The sequence below is a fragment of the Agelaius phoeniceus genome, chromosome 2, assembly GCF_051311805.1.
Source record: "Agelaius phoeniceus isolate bAgePho1 chromosome 2, bAgePho1.hap1, whole genome shotgun sequence".
NCBI lineage: Eukaryota > Metazoa > Chordata > Aves > Passeriformes > Icteridae > Agelaius > Agelaius phoeniceus.
In genome coordinates this window covers 55656487-55675532 of record NC_135266.1, presented here as the reverse complement: position 1 = coordinate 55675532, position 19046 = coordinate 55656487, and the positions used below count along the sequence as shown (strand labels likewise).

Below are 19046 nucleotides of genomic sequence, written 5' to 3'. Positions count from 1 at the left end.
AGGAAAATTAAACAAATAAGAAAGTAAATCTTAAATCATAAGAACTGTAAAGGATTTGAATAAAATGTAAAACTCTAGAAAATTATTTCTTTAATCAAAGCCAAAACTTTTTAGAGTCAAAGCAGTTTTCATTATTTGCATCAGAAGACACCAATGGCTGTCTTTTCGTGTCTTGTTGATCTTTGTTTGTAAGAAAGCATTTTGGTTTAATTTACATTCCTATATAAAATTGACATTCCTATATATCATCACATTTGGAATGTTTAAAATTTTATCTCTAACTGTTATAGTGAACAATAGATAATTTCAAATGTCAAATCTGTCACGTATGGAATAGAGCTTCTTCCAGCCAACATCTCTCTTAGAAGAATGTGCAAAGTTGGAGTTTTTGTGAAGTTTTTCCACTGTTTAAAAAAATATATCCAGCTTCATGTTGTAGAGTCCCAGAGCTTGCTTGACGAGTCTCTTGAAAGGGCTTAAAATTCTTTAATGTACCTTGAGTCAGACACAAAAGAGAAAATATTGACAAAAAAAAAAAACAAAAACCAAAAACCAAAAAAAAAACCACCAAAAGCTTTAACTCAGCAAACTCCAACCCATCCAATTTTAAGTCAATCAGAATTGGAGAAGAAAGAGCGAGAGCAGAAAAAAGAATATAGCTACCACTCTTGGTTCCAGCAGTGTCTCAGTTGGTATAAACCCCAAAGAAAAGGTAGGGTCAAGGCATGTACTTGCCTGATACTCTGGCTTAAGTATCCCAGGCTTCCCTGGGCTCTTCCCCCAGGTGGGACTTCCTGTGTGGTGGCCGCTCACGCGCTGGGTTAGGCCGGTGTGGAGCATTGCCTTGGCTTTGCCATGGATTGGCAACCACTGCAGGGTGGGATACGGAATGGGGGGTGGGACATGTAGAGCAGTACATTGCCTCACCAGAACAAGGCCTGACCTGTCCCTTCTGCCACACACACAGAGCTGAAATGTTTCCAGGCAGCAACCCTTTCAGTCTCCCTCACACATTGTTTCATAGTTTTAATAAAACTAAAGTTTCAAGGCAAATTATATGGTTCTAAGTTATCATCCTCTCAGTATATTTTTAAGGTGTTGCCTTGTTCTTTGTGTTCAAAAGATAGTCTTTATATTCTTTTACATGCAGTATTTCTGCATTCATACACATCAATAAAACTAGCATCACATTTTTGAATATTAAAGTACGCTGGGAAATACAGCCTTTCCAGGAAAATTACCTCAGACACGATTATCACTGTTTCTTGTTCTTTCAGCAACTTATCACCAAGGAAACCTGTAGTAGATAAAAAGATAAATACATTTCTTGGGACAAAAATGTAAAAGAATATTACCATGAAATATAATATTTAGAACACAGAGTGTTGGTTCACTTTATTTCAGTGTGGAAAATGAAGGATGACACTTTAAAATGCAACTCCATTCTCTCCAAAATTGTCTTCCCAAATCAAGACTTACAACTATTATTAATATAAATGCATACTATATGTTGCACTTTGATTTTTTGGAAAAAAAATCTTTTTTGTAGCTGAGAAGATAGACTTCAGCAAAACAGTTTTTTCTTTCTTTCTTGTACAGTAAATTATAAATTCATATATTTTCATGTGAATGGCAGCTATAGCTTCTATCAGTAATGACTATAATAGAATTCTAAGGAAATTATATAGTTCTTAAAGACTTCCAACTGGATAAACAGTATGGACTTTAAAGAATTTGGAAATGCTCTGGGAAAGCTGACAGCAGTTTTTGGTACATCGGGTGCTGATGCTTTGGATATATGAGGCAAAAAATAGAGGGAAAAAAGATTGTTACCATGGAAGTAGATCCAAATACTCAGCTGGAAAGTAGATTATTTTAGCTTGGAGATATTTCTGGTTTGTGTCACATATGGAATGCCCAGCTCCAGCTCATGCCTTTGAGATTAAAGGTATTGTCCTGTCTCACTACTTTCCAGATACTTAGGTTAGTACTGAAGCAAAAAAATGTGTATATCCAAAGACATATGCTATGGTTATTTCCAAAAATCTGATGTTCTTGTTTCTTGTATTTGTTAGGAGTATTTACATGCGACTAAAATAATTTTCCTCCTCCTGCCAGAGGGAATGCTAAGTGCCAAGTTAATTCTCAGTGGGAAATAAATATTTTGTTCATCCATATTTTGAAAGTACACAAAAAACACCTAAGTTTCTCTATAATTATTTTTCTTTCAGAAGGTGATGAAGCTTCCGAATTGCAAAGGATATGAGTGAAGTCAAAGCATGTGCAAATGCAAGATGTGAGTTGGAACTATGCTCTCACTAAGAATCTGTACTACCATGATATTACCAGAGACTCTGCTAGGAGGCCTTGCACTATGAAATGCCAGTCTGATTGATGTTTGCACTTGAGTTTCTAGGTCCTCACATACATTGTGTCCATTGTTTCTTGAGAGGGAAAAGAAAAAATAAAAGCAAGCTATATTGTTCTGTTTATTTGCACGTGTCACAAGACACAGTTGTTTTTGCTGTTAACTCATTTTTCTTGTCACAAGGCTCAGTGTTGCAGCTTTCCTTGGATGTGGAAGGAATTGTGATTCATCTGCAAACCTAGCTATGCCGTGAATAAAACAAATTTCTGTGTTACAAAAGTATAGTAGATCATTGCTTTTACATTTTTATCTTAACTGCAGATTTAAACTGTGATAATTTTGCCTGTCTCAGATAGATTAGGTATTATGAAATACCAATTTTGTCATTGCACACTACTGTTTGCTTATGCAGTGTTTTATATAAAAAAAAGAATTGACTTTTAAGGAGCATATATTGTTTTTCCTTTCCCAAGCAAATGTTTGGTTTCTGGACACCAACCCACAAGAATCTGATCCTCTTTGTTTTGTATTGCAGATAATTTCACCTGTTTATGTGTCTTTTCTCTCTGGATTGTATTCTTAAATATTGTAATATATTTAGAGAGAGTTCCTGACCAAGTTCCAGAGGTTCTAGCTTCATTTTCAAGTAGATTTGTTTCTGGTTTAGTGTAAAACTGTAATTTCCTCTTCACATAAATTTGACTTTTAACAAAGCACAGATGCACAATGTCTCCACTGAACTCCATTTAAGAGAAGGAAAATGTAATGTTGAAAAGTTTTTCTTTTATGAAATCTGTTTGCTCATTTTGGGCTCTGATTTACATCCTGGTAACCCCTATTTACAATGATCTGGTGATGTTTTCCAGCAGACAGTTTTCACAAGGGATGAAGCAGTTTATTCATAAGAATATAGAGTAATCATTCACATTATATTAATAATGCTGATGTTGCATGTATATCTGTTACTTAGACATTCACAGATAGACCGTTTTGTTCTGTTCATGAAGCATAAAAATTACTTAGGAGAAAACCATAGAAATTAATTAACTAATTAATTAATATGTATATGGGTATATGTATATAGGTTGTGTATCTGATCCTCTGAAGAAAAATGAAAGAATTTCATTGATATTTATTGCCTTAATCTGAAGGTTAAAATGGTTAACAAATGTTGCCCTACACATTTGAGAAAGTGCAAGGACATGAAACATATTTGACAACTTGTGTCCAGTGGTGACAGATCCCAGTTTGTGCCGAGGACTGTCCATTCATTAGCTGTGAATGTAAGATTTTTTGCTACCTGAAAGAAAGACAATATTCTGTAGGCTACCACATGCAGAGAATCATGGACTCATTTAGGCTGGAAAAGACCTCTGAGATAACTGATCATCAACAATGCCTCAGCTCTAAGTGCCATGTCCAGCTCTTCCTTGAGCAACTCATGGGGTGGTGACCCCACCACCTTCCTGGGCAATCCATTCCAATGTTTAACAACCCTTTCTGCAAAGAAATTCCTCCTCATGTCTATCTTGGATGTCCCCTGGTACAGCTTGAGGCTACATCCTCTTACCCTGTCACTGGTTACCTGGGAGAAGAGACTGGCCCCCAGCTGGCTACAACCTCCTTTCACTTATGGATTAGTAAATATTCGTGGTGAAAAAGGGTTTTAAATTTCTGACATTCATGGAATTGATTGATTCACAAAGAAGTTGGGATGGTAGACTTACATGTGTGGAAATTTGAATCCATGCACTGGGGTTTCTTTTCCAAGATGCAGAAGACAAAATTTTACAGTTTTATGGAGTCTCAAGATAGAAAAATCATACAATCTGAAAATTAATTTGTAGAATTCAAACCTGAAAAATTTAGCAAGTTTGATACTGCCTCTTTCAATATTATATAAAAACCCAGATAAAATACAATGCAACAACCACACAGGGGTAGGTTGTAATTTAAAAATTTGTTGGTTGCACTGTTTTTTAAGTGAAATATTGTCATTGAAGATGCTGGCCAGTCACTTTCAAAACCATACGGAGTTAAGATTTTTCTACACAAGCACCTCAAAGATCTAAACAAGAAATTAGCATGATCTGACATCTATCACAAGTCTATATACACATCAATATTTCCAATAGGTGTGAATAAATTGTAATATTTTGAGGGTGTTTTTTATTCTACAATCTTCACCTTTTTAAATGCTTTAATTTGAGTGACTACCCAATGCAACTAAGTTTAAGTATCCTAGTCTGGTTGCTGACACATTGTTCCTTAATGCAAAACATCCAGTGCAGTTAGTCATAACACATTAGGTTAAAGTGTTTTGACGTGAGTGGCCTCACTGCTTCCCAGCATGGTGTGTCTGCCATTAGGAATTTCAAATAGAAGCAGCATTTGAGGACAGACAGATGGATATAGAGAGGGATTTTCATCACTATGAAGCAAGAAGTAATGGAAATTCTTGTGGTGTTAGCAAAATTACTTCAAATTCACACATTTGCTCACAAGAATAAAGGTTTTCTCTAACTATTTTACACATCTACATTTTTCTAACCGCAGTAGAAAAACCTGGAACTTTAGATACTAGCTTTTCAGTTGTATGTAAATACATTTGCACTTACAGGATTTTCTCCACCAAGTATAAAGTCTCTCATCCAGATTTCTATTTGTAATGATGTCTTTTTAAGCATAAAGAGGATTCTGTGAACCAGATTTTATTAAAAAAAAAAACAAACCTCCAACAAATGGAATCTGATTATCTATAGAGAAAGGAAAATCTTTCAGTTTCCTGAAATTCCTCGTTCCATTTAAAGACAGTGTGAGAGAGGGTACAAGTCATTCAGACTTTTTTAAAAATGTATATTTTTATATCACTTCTCAAGACTGTTGCTAGTGTGTTATGAAATGTCAGTCTTAATTTATAAAATAAAGTCAGTCTTAATTTATACAATTCAGGGTAATGACAAATCAATGTCGAAGGCAGAGTAAAAACCCCTCCTTGATTGGGCACAACATATAAATAAGGTTTTGTTTTGAGGGAATTTGTGTTATTTTCTTGTCTTTTTCTTTTCCTTTTTGTCTTCTCTTCTCTTCTCTTCTCTTCTCTTCTCTTCTCTTCTCTTCTCTTCTCTTCTCTTCTCTTCTCTTCTCTCTCACCTTAGTGTCATGTATTCCCATAAAAGTGAAGATATACTAGCAAGAAATATATGGAATAAGTTGATTTTGCTCACCTTTGCTTTTCATTGCATTTATAATTGCCAGACTGAAAAAAAAAATTCTTACCGAATGCCCATTGCATTAAGAGAAATACCCAATGAAAGTGGGAGCAGAGTAAAAAGAGGTTGGAGGTGGACTTTTCTTATTCTTCATACTGTCAATCGTTACTTGATTTTTCATTTTCATAGCATTCAGTGTCTCTGATAGTGAATTGAATAGTGATTAGAAGGGCTAAACAATTTGAGAAACATATTTTGAAACTTCCACTCAGAGAACAAGAAGAAACTTATGGAATTATCATGAGAAAAAATATCCTTGTGCCTATTTCTGTTCTGTAGAATGTGCCTGGATTTGATGTATCAGAGATAAATATTCAGCCTGTGAAGTGTTTCTGCTACACATCTTCTATGCTGAAAATCAGGAGTTAATATTTTGAAGAATAAAGTCTTAGCAATTCAGAGGAGGTTTCCAGGCCCATGTGAAGTTTTGAACCTTCATAGTAATGTGAATTCTAACAAAGAATAATAAAAAAAAATAATAATACTTCATAGTACTATGCACTTTATCTATACTATCACTATCATTCAGTTTTAACTATTAATGACAATCCTTCATCACTTGATATTAAATGTTGTATACATTTAAATGTTGTAAATGATACATGTAAATATCATCTAACATCATTTACAACTTAAAACAAGTAGGAAAATAGCCATGCTTGGTGTTAAAACTTTAATATTTCTAATAGACTATGAAATTTGTACCTAAATTTAGCGTTTTAACATCTCTGCAACTTGTAAAATCAGTTTTCAGTGCAATACATAAATATACTGTAATTAAGTCTTAGCAATAGATTGCAATTAAATATTTCTTAATTTTTCTGAGAAATTAAAAATGTCCAGAACTTTTCTATTATTGAAAGTGCAGTTTATGGATGAGAATATCAGGATTGATACAATAAAAATATGTACCACTGAAGACTTCAAAAATCTTCATAAACATGAATACACTTACTTTAATGACCTAGATCATGATCCCACAAAATATTTCCAGTGATTAAATTCAATGAAGCTTGAATTTATTTTCTGCTGCTCTCCATGGGATTGGTACATGGCAAGAATAATAAAAAATGGCCTAAGCTCTTCTTGAATTTTTTAGAATTAATTAATACAATATCTTCAATACATTTAATGAAATCCTTAGGGATCTAAATGCTGTTTATTGTGGGACTATCAATGGGATCATAGACCAGATCAAAGAGATGTAGCCTCTGTCACAAGCTTTTTGATATGCTAGCTTCACAGAGCTAAATGCTGATCTGAATGCTGTCTGCCTCAGCTGGTCAAATGAAACTAATGGAAGAAAATATTAATTAGCGATATTTTAGAAATTGCTGCTTAAATTACTTTGCTTGGCACTACCAAATGGCTGACTTAAGTTAATGTGCATTTCTCTCAAGGACTTGTCATCACAGACTTCCACATGAAGCACACTGTATGGGAAACACCAGAAAAACTAAAACTAAACCAAAAGCTAAACTAAAACTAAGCTAAACCAAACCAAACCAAAGGACTGTTCTCCACTCCACCCAAAAACAAACAAAAAAAACTCCAAACCTCAACAGCCAACCAGCCAAAATTTTAAAAAAGGAACCAAAGTTTTAAACACTATTAGAATGAGCCCAACATATTTTCCAATTAAAGAGGAAATCAAATGCTAAAATGTAATCAATGATTCCTTAATATATTTCTCTCCTCCAATAAACTGTAGGTTTTTACCTGCTGCAAGCAAATTCTATACTGACTTCTAATACTGTTAGATGGAGTAATCAAAGGACCAAAGCCAGGAAAAAAGCAACAGTTGCTGCAGAAGGTGAGTGAGCAGCTAGTAATCATATTAATGACATTACTAATTTATGTGGTTGATAGAATTTAGAATAGAGTGAGGACTCATCTGTCATCATTGTATCATCCATCATAACTATGGCGTCCTAAGTAATGTGCCGGCTGTTAACAATTTTAGTTTGTTTTGTTGCTATTCCACTCAATTTGGTTGAGAAATTCTTTTTAAGACTCAGGAAAATCAAACAGTTTAGGGGGAAAATATGAATATGGAATTTTTTTTCTGTGGGAAAGGAGCAGATAGAGTAAGAGTATACCATAATAAAACCATGTTCTTTCCTTTTTCCCCCTTCAGCATGTATTTAATATTCTATTCTTTGTATAGGTTCAGCTGAATTAAAAGTAGGCATGTTTCCAAAGTGGCATGCTGGAAGAGACAGATGACTGTGGAACTGTGACTTCTACCTTTGCAATGAAAAAATACCAGCCCCAATCTACAGTTTCCCATTGTCTTGGTATAAGACAATATAATATGATATGATATGATATGATATGATATGATATGATATGATATATATAAGATAGATTAAAGGGAAACACTCTAAAATGAGTTCGCGCCCCTTTTTTTTTTATGCAATCCCTTTCTACCAATAAGGAGAAATGAAATACAAGCAGAACCTTGGCCTTCCAAAAACTGTCAGGACAGAGAGAGCTCCCTGATCTTCCAGGCTCCAACTTTAAAAGGAACTCGGGCAATGCCCCACATCCTCAGATTCTGGTTCTGGCCATGGCACAGGGTCTTAAAAAGGCAGTAACAATTTTTTGTGGTGGTAGAGGTAGATATGGAACAAATAAAACTTTGAGTACCCATGACACCCATGAACTCACAAACTTATATTCTCAAGGCTCTTGAAGTTTGAAATTTCTTTAAACACTAAATTATCTTTTTGCAGCGTCGGTGTATCAGCGCTATTTGGGTTGTTTTTCCATTCTAAGGTAGACCAGTGAAGTAGTTTCAGCATTTCCTTCACAGTTAATATGTTTAAGCAAATGGTTACTTCATTAAATATAGACAAACAGCTTGTTTGACAAGCTGTACAAGTTAAGTGGACAAAAGAGTTTTTTGGGGGGGTAAAGAAGGAACACACAGTAAACCATTGCAGTGCATTCATTGATGGCAACATGAGAGAAATAATAGATTTCATGCAACCTATTTTACTGTACTGACAGGTGTGATTCAAGTGTCATCATTGTTGATTTTCATTAATGAGGAAAAGTGTCAAAATGTACTTTTGACACTATCACTCCTAAAGTCATAAAACCATTTTTCTCCATGAACGACTGGTTTTTTTTTCCTTTGAATATGTTAATTTCTTTTGAAATCTATGACCTGATTATGCATTAGCCTTCACAGCTGAAATCAAGAATATCTGTGAGAAAAGAACAACTTCCCTTTCTGTTTGGGTTGTGCAAAGTTCGAGTTTGTGAAAGCAAAGTCTGGGGATGTCTTTTGGCAGAGGAGTTTTATGGCTGAGCATGATAAAACAAAACTCAGTAAGGAGGGTTATGAAAAAGCAAAGATCTGGGACACTTTTGATTTGGTTCCTGCTGTATGTATAGCACCCAGTATCATTTTAATGTCAGATAGCTTACTTACGGCCGATATCACTCAGACTTTAGAAGTTCAGAGTTCCACACTTGTGCCAAATTTTGAGCCTTTCTTCCTATTTCATTTCAATTTTTTGCTGAGGTAAGGTCACATCCATTCCTGTTTTGAAAGGTGGGAGGAGGAGAAAATAGTCAACAAAAGGATTAAGTTAGACTACTGTGCATTTCACAGGACATCATTCAGGTGCTTTTTTACCATCATTTAAAACTCTTTATCATGAGATCTTTCTGTTTAAAATTTCTTTGTGCATTGTAATATTTCCACAGCATGTTTTTTAAAAAAATTAAATTGTTATCCTTGCCAAGACATTACAGAATGCTTCCAATTTTCTAGCATTTTCTGCCTTTATTTTGAAAAATTAGGTTTGCAAAACAGTGTCTCTGAGCTAGTCCTCTATGTCCGTCATTGGAAATAACTGTGCAGACTGTAAAATATCAGATTATCTCACTTTTGCAGAGTAATTGAAAAAACCCCATAGATATGAAATCCAAGTGTCTTATCCTGTAGAAAATGTCACAAGTAATTTTTGTACATTTAACAATACCTTAAAACAATATCCAGTTTTATAAAGGAACCTTGTTATAAGGAGTTTCCATAATGGAATGTCGAGTCTATTCTTAGAACTTTTAGGAAAATGATTCTGCAACCTCTCTTTCTTGTGTTTATTTCAGAATCAGACTCATTTGTACTTTTGCATACATTTTTTGAGCTTTCTTTGGAGTTCCTTCCCTGTTTTGTCAGATCAGTGGGATGCAGCTTTCTCTGTACAGATTACACAGAATCATGGTAATGTGGACTGAGAGGAAGATAAAGAAATAATCTGACCAATTAAATTTTCCCAGGGTTGCTTTCATATGTTTTTTTATGACAACATGCTTCTGTTTAATTGGGTCCCAAATAAATTTGAAACAGTTCAACAGGTTACTCCATCTTTAACTTTTTCAAACGGTTGCTGCAGTTTGATGTGTAAAAATCACCTTGGGGTTTCAGACTTTGACAAAAAGAGATCCTCAGGGCTTCAACTAAAACAGGTCAAGCAACAATTGCTTAAACATCAGGGAATTGTGAGAATTTTGAAACAGTGCATGTTAATTCTAGACAAGTGCTAAGCATGTGCAGTATCAAGTACTTCAAAATGAAACAATAAAAATCCTCGAATATGTTTGCTTTTTTTTTCATTTAGTAAGTGCCTCAAAGATGACCAAAGATGTTTAAAATCCAAATATGATGTTCTCTTAGTCCATGTATGGATACAACTTGCATTAGTAGTATAGAAAACTTCAAGAAAAACAAGAATAAATAAATAAGTGTACATATAAAAGAATTGTACATTTGATCTTGCTTCTCAGTTTTGACATAAGTTATTAATTAAATTTTGGGAGAAAACTCTGCATAGAATACTCTTAATTCTTAAAAGTTTTCCTATCCATTTTCCAAATAAGTAGTCTGTCATCTTTTTCTTAGCACTCTTTCTGGGCTTAATTTAATAATTTATGAACATGGCACCTCTTTGTGTTTGAGTCTCTGGAATATCTAAAACAACTGAAATGCTTCTTCAGGTGTGACAGGATTTATTAAAAGGCTTTTGGTTTAATGGACAGAGGTTAGATACCCCACAGTATATTAATAGCACCAAATAGGTTTATTTGCACTGATTACTTTGTAACAAATCCTTGCAGTTTTCCTTTCTCTCCATTTGCCACTTTATTATGGGCATATAATCTCTAAACCTTTTTTGCCATCAGGTATTATCTTTTGCTTTGTAACTAAACGCAACTTCCACTATTTTTGGTGACTTACATCTATCTTGTCTCTCAAAGAAGTATAGTATATGACTGAAAAGACAGAGCCTAAATAGATAGGATCTGACACACATTTTCCCTTCAGTATATGAAATGGAAGTCAAAAAAGAAAAATTGTTGCTGTCAAGTTCAAGCACACAGTGCTGTGGTAAAAGAACTAAAACTCATCTACGATCATTCTAACTGAAATATAATTAACTATTATTTTAAATTGCAAATAAATATATTTTCTATTTTTAAGTACAGTTAATTCTTTAAAAATGGAATATGATTTAAAATTAAAAATCATAGCATTAATTTTTAAAATAATTGACAAGTATATCTGTTTGAGGAATATGCTTTCACATTACCAAGACAAGCTACATCAACAGCTACAATCAAACTTCACAGTGGGTTTCCTTTTGGGGGGAAAAAGTGTGAAAAAATCTTTTATACTTTTTTAAAGTGATTTACAGAAATCCATTTAAACCTCTATAGTACTCTGAAAACCATGAAATTCCAGTTTTCATAGTTTTGCCATTCATTCAAAAAGCTTATCTTCTGAAAGAATTATTAGCATTGGTTTTACCCCTTTCATGTTGTAGGAAGAAAGGCTGTCTGATGTGGTGAAGGTTTTACATGCTACACATTGGCTTATTATGATGGATAAAATTAAGTTCCTGTGTCATGACTATGGCCTGCCTAAAATCCATTATAAATGCAGAATAATAACTAAAGAAATACTGTAACATACACTCTGTATCATCCGGAATATTTGGAGCCTGGATTTTCCTTCTTAGACAATGGCTGATTCCCTAATGATAAAAATTATTATAAGATTTTCTATCATTTTGATGCCATTATCAAAGATTCACAAATAACCAATAGAAATAATAATTATGCCCCCACTATACATTCTTAGAAAAGAAAACAACACACTAAGGCAAAACAAAGATAATTATTTGAGAAGGGGCAGCAATGATAAAATCAGAAGGGAATACATGAGTATTCCTATGACAAGGGAAAATGCTACTGGAAAGTAATAAGCCAGAAAAGGGTGTGCAAAAAGCCAAGAACATAAATTAGAAACAGGAACTAAATTTTCCAGCTTGCTACCAAAATGGTTGTTAAATATTTTTGTTTCAAAATTTTTTATAGGACATTTTTTCTGTTTCCCTGAAATTAATTTTCTGTATAATAGTATGCAATACATTTTTCATGTAATTTTGATTGGTCAAATGATAGAATAATATATGTGGGCAATGGATTTTAATTATTTAACAATTTTAATTATTGTCAAAGTAGGAGTGATCTCTCTTCACAAGGTATCCAAAAGTTTGGCATTTATTCTACACTACTCTGTGGGAATCCTTTAGAAACCACAGTTTATACCTCCTCAAAACAGTTGACCTTACCTATCTTAGGACACAGAAAATCATACTCTATGTTGAACACGAATTCTCTGTGAGCAACATTTGTTAATTTTTTTTTATTTCTTATTTTTATCTCAATATAAATGCTAATTTAACTTTCTAAACTTGAGTGCTACTTTGTCAGCATTTATGTATGCCAACATAGCTCATTCTGATTGCTGTTGGATGCTGATTAGTCATTTACCACAGCCTCAAGTCTCCATTCAGGCTAATGGAAAATGACTGCATTGTTTCTTGCCAGCAGCAAGATGGAGAGAAAAGAAGGGAGAGTCCTTTAGCCCATGTAATGCAGTTATTATAACATGCCGACATAAACTGCTCATTTGCAAGAAAAGTCAGAAGGTGTTCACAAGAGCTGTCTCACCAGATTTGGAAGGAACATTGTTTCTGCAGGACTGTAGAATGTAGATACATTCAGTAGTCAATGCCCTAAAATGAAAGAACTAAACACTGGAATCCAGAAAGATATTTTTATTATTTAACCTAATTATTCCTACATTTGAATCAATTCTGAACATATTAACTCTTTACACAGTGAATTCTCGTTAATCTTGTTATGAAGTGGTAAGACCAATGCCTATTTTGTGCAAGTCAAATATTATAACGTACAGGTAATTTAAAACATGGATCTAATAAATATTTACTAGTAGAAGTAAACAATCATGGGAATCCATGTACTGTTTTAAAGCACAGATTTTACTGAAACTCCATTGATCTCATTGATATTTTTGAAATTTTCCAAGGGTCTCCAAGGCAGGGCTTGTACATTTGTTTGAATACATTTCAGTGTAATGAATGCTTTTGGGTGCAAAGCTTCAGCTGAAAACTTTTTGTGATGAATCAAAAGGTTAAGAAATTAAATCTGTACATTTTAAAGAAAACAAACAGAAAATATTCAGAGAACATTTTTGGGGGGCTAATAAAGATACTAGAAATAATGATATAGGATAAATAAGATAGGAATCAAAAGCTGTAAAGTTAACAAGCAGTTTTGAAATCAAAGTATATTTCTGATGTACTATGTTCTTAAAAATATTACTAAAATTGCAACTAAACATTTGTTGACTTCTGAATACATAATTTACATATTTATTACCATTTCTTACATAAGCTAATATTGTTTTTCATCCAAATACTTAGAAAAATCTATTGTCTTCTAATGTCTTCTCCTTGCTTATTTTTCAGTGCAAATGAAAATTATGATTATGTTTACTGTAAAGTTCCTGTTATGTTCCTATAGGATTAAAACTCTCCACACAAAACAAAATACCATTAAACAAAAGCAACCAACTGAGTAAAAGAAACCCAACTAACCCACAGACACTATAGCTAAGCACCTGTCAGCATTTATAACCACTTTGTTTGATGAAATTTGGTTTGGCATTTTAATTTCCATCCCAGGGGAAGTTTGCACTTAAGTTAAAAAGCAAACCACTTCCGATGTTTTTAAATTATGGAACTGTAGAAATGAAATTCTCAACAGATACACCCGTTTTTTGGACATGAAAATATGAATGACAGCAGGTTGTGTTTATGCCTGTATGTGTCTTCAGTCAAATACTTCTTTCTGCTGGTGTCATGTGAATAGGGTAGATGTCCTCAAACCCTTTGTCTTTGATAACTGTGTTGGTGTCCCAGGAAAGCTGAGATCCTTGTGCCCATCCAGTCTGTCAGCATCCCATTAAGGGGGCTCTGCTGAACAGTCTGCAGGATTAAGGGGCAATTTGACTGACTTTTTGAGGGACACATATAAACAGAGAGACCTCCTCATGGGTCTCTGCACACTTGTTTGAGCATGTCACCCTCTATCCTCCACTGCCAGCACCCTTGAAGGACTAGCACTAACAGTTTATGGAATGACACTTTTAATAAAATTGTGACAGCTTATGGTTCGAGGATTCCTGGTGATAGTATCTTACTGCAAAAACATATTCAAAGGGATATACCAATGATCTCCAATCACTAACAACTGTTATCTTGAGGTAATCATTCACCCATGGAGTATGGCTCTTACCCAAGAGGTGACCCTATGGGAAAGAAAACAGGTTCTACCCATCAGTTGATGCCAGAAATTATAATGGAGTCTTCCCTGACTTCTCCCCACTTAACTTACTTTTGTAGTATTTCTTTACTTTTCGATGGAGCTTGAGTGACTTTAGTAATGCATCTGACTCATGTGGTACTCAAGGTACTACAAACCGTGATTGTACCTTGAAGGCAGATAATGTCAGTATTATGTCCGAGATATCCTTGGGATGATATGTGAACCAACACATACAGGTAACCAAGGGAAGGTGTAAAGAAGATGGAGCTGGACCCTTCTCAGCATAAAGAGGGCAATGGAAATAAATTCAAGTGCAGAAAATTTTGTTTAAGCTTCAATTAATTTTTTTTTGCTGTTAGGGCTGCGAAATGCTTGAAAAGATCACCTGGACATGTTGCTCAGTCTCCATTCTTGAGGAATTCAAAACTGAGTGGATACAGCCCTGAGCCATATATTCCAGTTCCCCCCACTATGAGAAGAGAGATTAGGACTAGGCAATTTCCACAAGCTCTCCCCAATCTCTTTCATTCTGTGATTACATGTACCTTTGGAAATAGAATAGTAATGCATTGACTCCAGAATATTTTCCCAAATCCTCTTTTTTCTGAAAGCAAACATCAAAGTACGTAGATAGAGATCAAGCAATGTAACAAACTCAATTCCTTCCTTGAATATCAGTAAAATGTAGCATCTCAGGAAGAAGTGAAATATTCTTCCTATCTAAAAAGAAATGAGACAAGCAAAGTACTCTGAAAATAAAAAGGAAATAATGATGTTCTGATTCAAATAAAACTAAACTACATGATGCTCCTTCTTTTATGCATGCTGGATTTTTCTAAACGGTTTTTGTATTTTCATTCAGGATACATTTATACTGATAGGATATTGTTTCTCAGGGAATATTTCAGAGACTTTAGAGGTAATGTAAGCTGCTTTGCTCCAGAAAGTTATAAAGTTTCTTTTTATTTGAAAATACGTTTAATTTTTTTGAATATTGGGGTTTTTTAGACTCAGAAAAAAACTCTACTAGTTTTGACTTGAAGCTAAATTGCTGTAGAATCACAGGTATTACAATTTGGCAGTTATTGCATTAATACAATCCTGTCCCTGAAATAATTCGCAATTATATCAAAACCATTTGTTAATACGGCTTATTCAGAGATTCAGCTTAAAAATCTAAGATATATATTTGAGGAAATAAGTATAGAGTAACTTGTATGGGCAATATCAAATTTGAACATGGAATGCCTATAAATGTGATATTTCAGAGTGCTGCAGAGAAAAATCAGAAACTTAGTATGCTTCTCACTGTTTAAATCCCAAAAGAGATAAATATTTCTTGCTCAATTAAGGTTGCTGCCACAGCAAAAAAAGACTTTTGTAGAATAAATTTGTTCAGTTGCTGTAATAGGTAGTTGTAATAGGATGTAGCTGAGAGTCAAATCTATTGCCTAATTATGGCATGCAGATATTATATGGTGGTTATTATATGTTAGCTTATTTTATTTAAAAGGCAAAAGGTTAACAAGGGGAAGGACTCCTCCATTTTGCCTTTTCTTCACAGTATATAAAACCATTAAAATATAATAAAGATTGAATAGTATTGTAATATTTTTTCTTCCAAAGATTAAGCTGTTTTTATTACAAATACAACAAGAAATTAATGTTGAGTTCATTAATTGCTCTGAATATAACTCAGATAAAAGTGTGAGTTGTGAAGCAGAGCTCTCCTTTTTTGCAGGTCAGAGTGTTTATTGGTACAAAATAATAAAAATTTTATATCTCAACATGTACATTAAAGAAAGGATTTATGAATTTATTCTTTGACCTGGGATCTTCATGTATTTTTCTCACTTTCAAAATACAATTCTATCTGTATTTCATCCTTCTCAGAAGAATATTTAAAATGAATATGAAAAAAAGTGAAGATATGTTCCATTAATTTGATTAATTAATAACAAGTATTTATTATGGGAAAAAAGCCTTTTTTTTTTTTCTCTAAAATAATGAATATGTACTAAGCTGCAGCTGTTTATACCACATTAAAACTACTTTGATTTTGTATGTAATTATGAATTAGGATATATTCTGGGTTTAGCTGTGGGTCGTGTTAGAATTTGAGACATCCTCTCTATTTTCTTTTAATTTATAATGAATATAACACAAGAAACATAATAAAGAACAGCACTAAAAACTTGGTTTGGAAGCTCTTTACTTCCAAAGCCAGTCTCCACAAGGAGCTACTTTATTTTACCGATATGTGGTCGATATGTTTGCATGATTCAGAAGTATGTATTTTCTGATGAAGGTCCCTGAGATGCATCCCTTGTCTTAAAATATTTGTTTCTCTTTCCCCTCTACTACGTATTTGTCAAACAGTACTTTTTTTTTTTTTGATTTAGAGCTGAGGTAACTGAGAGGTGTTTTAAAAACACCTTGTCTCAAAGTTGCATACAGATGGATACTGCATGAGCCTTCTGTCAAGCCCTGAGAACTCTCTACAAATCCATTGTCCACACATATTATTCTATAATTTAAAGTATTATTCTTCATGTTATTAAATATTATTAATTAAAGATAATTCTTTGCTTATCTAAACTTCAATCCATTGTGTAAATTTTCTTGTGTAATCTGGGGTTCTTAGAGAAGCCTTTGAGAGAAATAGATTAAAATTGACAGCATTCTTTGAAAAATAATCATACAAGCAAGTGAGTATAACTAAGTGTATAATTGATTGAAATACATAGACCTAGTGGTATTCTCTCATCAACAATTGAGTTTAAATATGTATTTCATGTGTAATGAAATAATGCTAGGCATCATTTAGCTTTTGTTTATATACTCCATATATATATTAAAACATGGCAACTCCAACATTATGTCAGAGTGAAGATCCATTTAAGCCAAAATAAAATCTGCAATAGAGCCAGTATTCTGTGCTTAGAGAAATTATATGGAAAGAATTAAACGGGAAAGATAAAGATTTTCTCTTGGATAGTCCCTAAACTTCTGTCACAATTTTACTGTCATTAAATCAATTAAAAAAAAAATCCTGAGCCCTCTTGCATCTAACATAGCTAAAGTAGACTCCCCAAAGTTCTCAGTCATTGCTTTTACAGCTTATCACTTGGTCCTACAGAAACTGTGGCACAACTTGCCTGTTGAATGAAGGGGAAAAATAAGATACCTGTCTTTCTTGAGATGAAGTATGTATCCCAAAAGAATTAAATAGTTTCAATTGATTCTGTCCATAATAGACATATATCACATTGGCATTTTTTTAGATGTGAAAATAAGGACTTCATAAAGTGCAAGAAGAAATGTATTTGTGTTACTCTACCCAATGTAGGTTAGCAAAAAAACATTCCTAAAATACAAAGATGGATTAGTTTATTTCCCTCAGAAGAATAAGCACAGGATTAGGAAGCTAGTTTGGGATATTTCTTGAAATGTGTCTGGGCATCTTTCAGGATCTGTACCTTATCTCCCCATGAAGCCACATATTTTAGAAAGACAAGATAAATTACTTCTGTAATGTGATAATATTGATTATTATTAACCAATTATTTAATCAGACAATCAATTCTCAAAGACTGAAAGCAGTAGGAACATATTTTCAGGATTTTAGTTTTCATTTGGGTTTTTTTTGGTTGGGGTTTTTTTTCTGAGTTTTTTTGTGTTTTTATTTTTTTTAACAGTATTTTTCAAAATCTTAAGTGCCTAATGGTGATTAAGTACTTGCCACATTTCATTATTATAAAATTCTCAAGGTGAGGAAACACAGGAGTGTGAGGACAAATCATTACCTGAAGTTAGAAAGAATTTCTGCTCCCGTACAGAAACAGAACAGGATACTTTTTTTTAATCCTGAAATAGAAAAGAACAAACTTTTATGCTGGAGACATTTGCATAATAATAATTCTAGATAAATTTTTAATTTCATAAAGATTACAAACCCTGAAAATATCACCCTATATTGGAAGTGATGACAGAATGTTGATTATAGTGTTGTGACTGTGACCTTGTAATTACTGATGCCACATACACCAGCTGTGATGAGTATCTATGAACACGAGTTGAGCTCCTGCCAGACTATGAGCAGGACATAGAATTTTGCAGTCCATACCAGTGTGCTACCTAGTTAGAAAGAAATACTTAGTCTTTCCTTTATCTTTTTGGGGTTTTTTTTTTGGTTTTTTTTGTTTGTTTGTTTTTTTGTTTTTTTTTGGTTGTGGTGTTTGTGGGACCTTTTTGGTTTTTTTTTTGTTTGTTTATGTATAGTTTCTTCTAGTGACGAGTTCAACTGAACCTAAAGGTAGAGGCAAAATGGCAACCCATTGCTACAATTTACACCTGTATGGGAAGGGATGTCTGCAAAGCTGCATGTGTGTCTTGGCACACTGTCAAAATGTTAAACAGTGTCTATCTATTGCTTTGAAGCTGAGATAAATACTGATTTTTGAGAAGAGAGGAAATTGAAGCCATAAGCATTGATCCATATTGAAATGGCTGGATTGTAACCACGTAATAAACTCCTCACAGATGAATCGTGAGTGAAGCTGGTTTTCACTGTTTCAGAGAAAGGAATCTGTATTGTAGAAAATGAATGAGAAGGCTTCTCTATTTGGTGCTATTTATTGAACAAGATGTGCATACCTATTATGATTTACACATGGTAAGCTAAAATAATGTGTCAG

General features: G+C 33.6%; 1 long non-coding RNA gene across 1 annotated transcript; it reads right to left on the bottom strand.

Annotated features, from left to right (window-relative positions):
* Positions 1 to 170: 170 nt before the first annotated feature.
* LOC143693463 (uncharacterized) lies at positions 171 to 9145 on the bottom strand. Its single transcript, XR_013181158.1, has 3 exons — positions 9080 to 9145; positions 1242 to 1297; positions 171 to 495 (listed from the first exon to the last, which is right to left on the bottom strand). It is a non-coding gene; the product is annotated as an uncharacterized LOC143693463 (long non-coding RNA).
* Positions 9146 to 19046: the final 9901 nt, after the last annotated feature.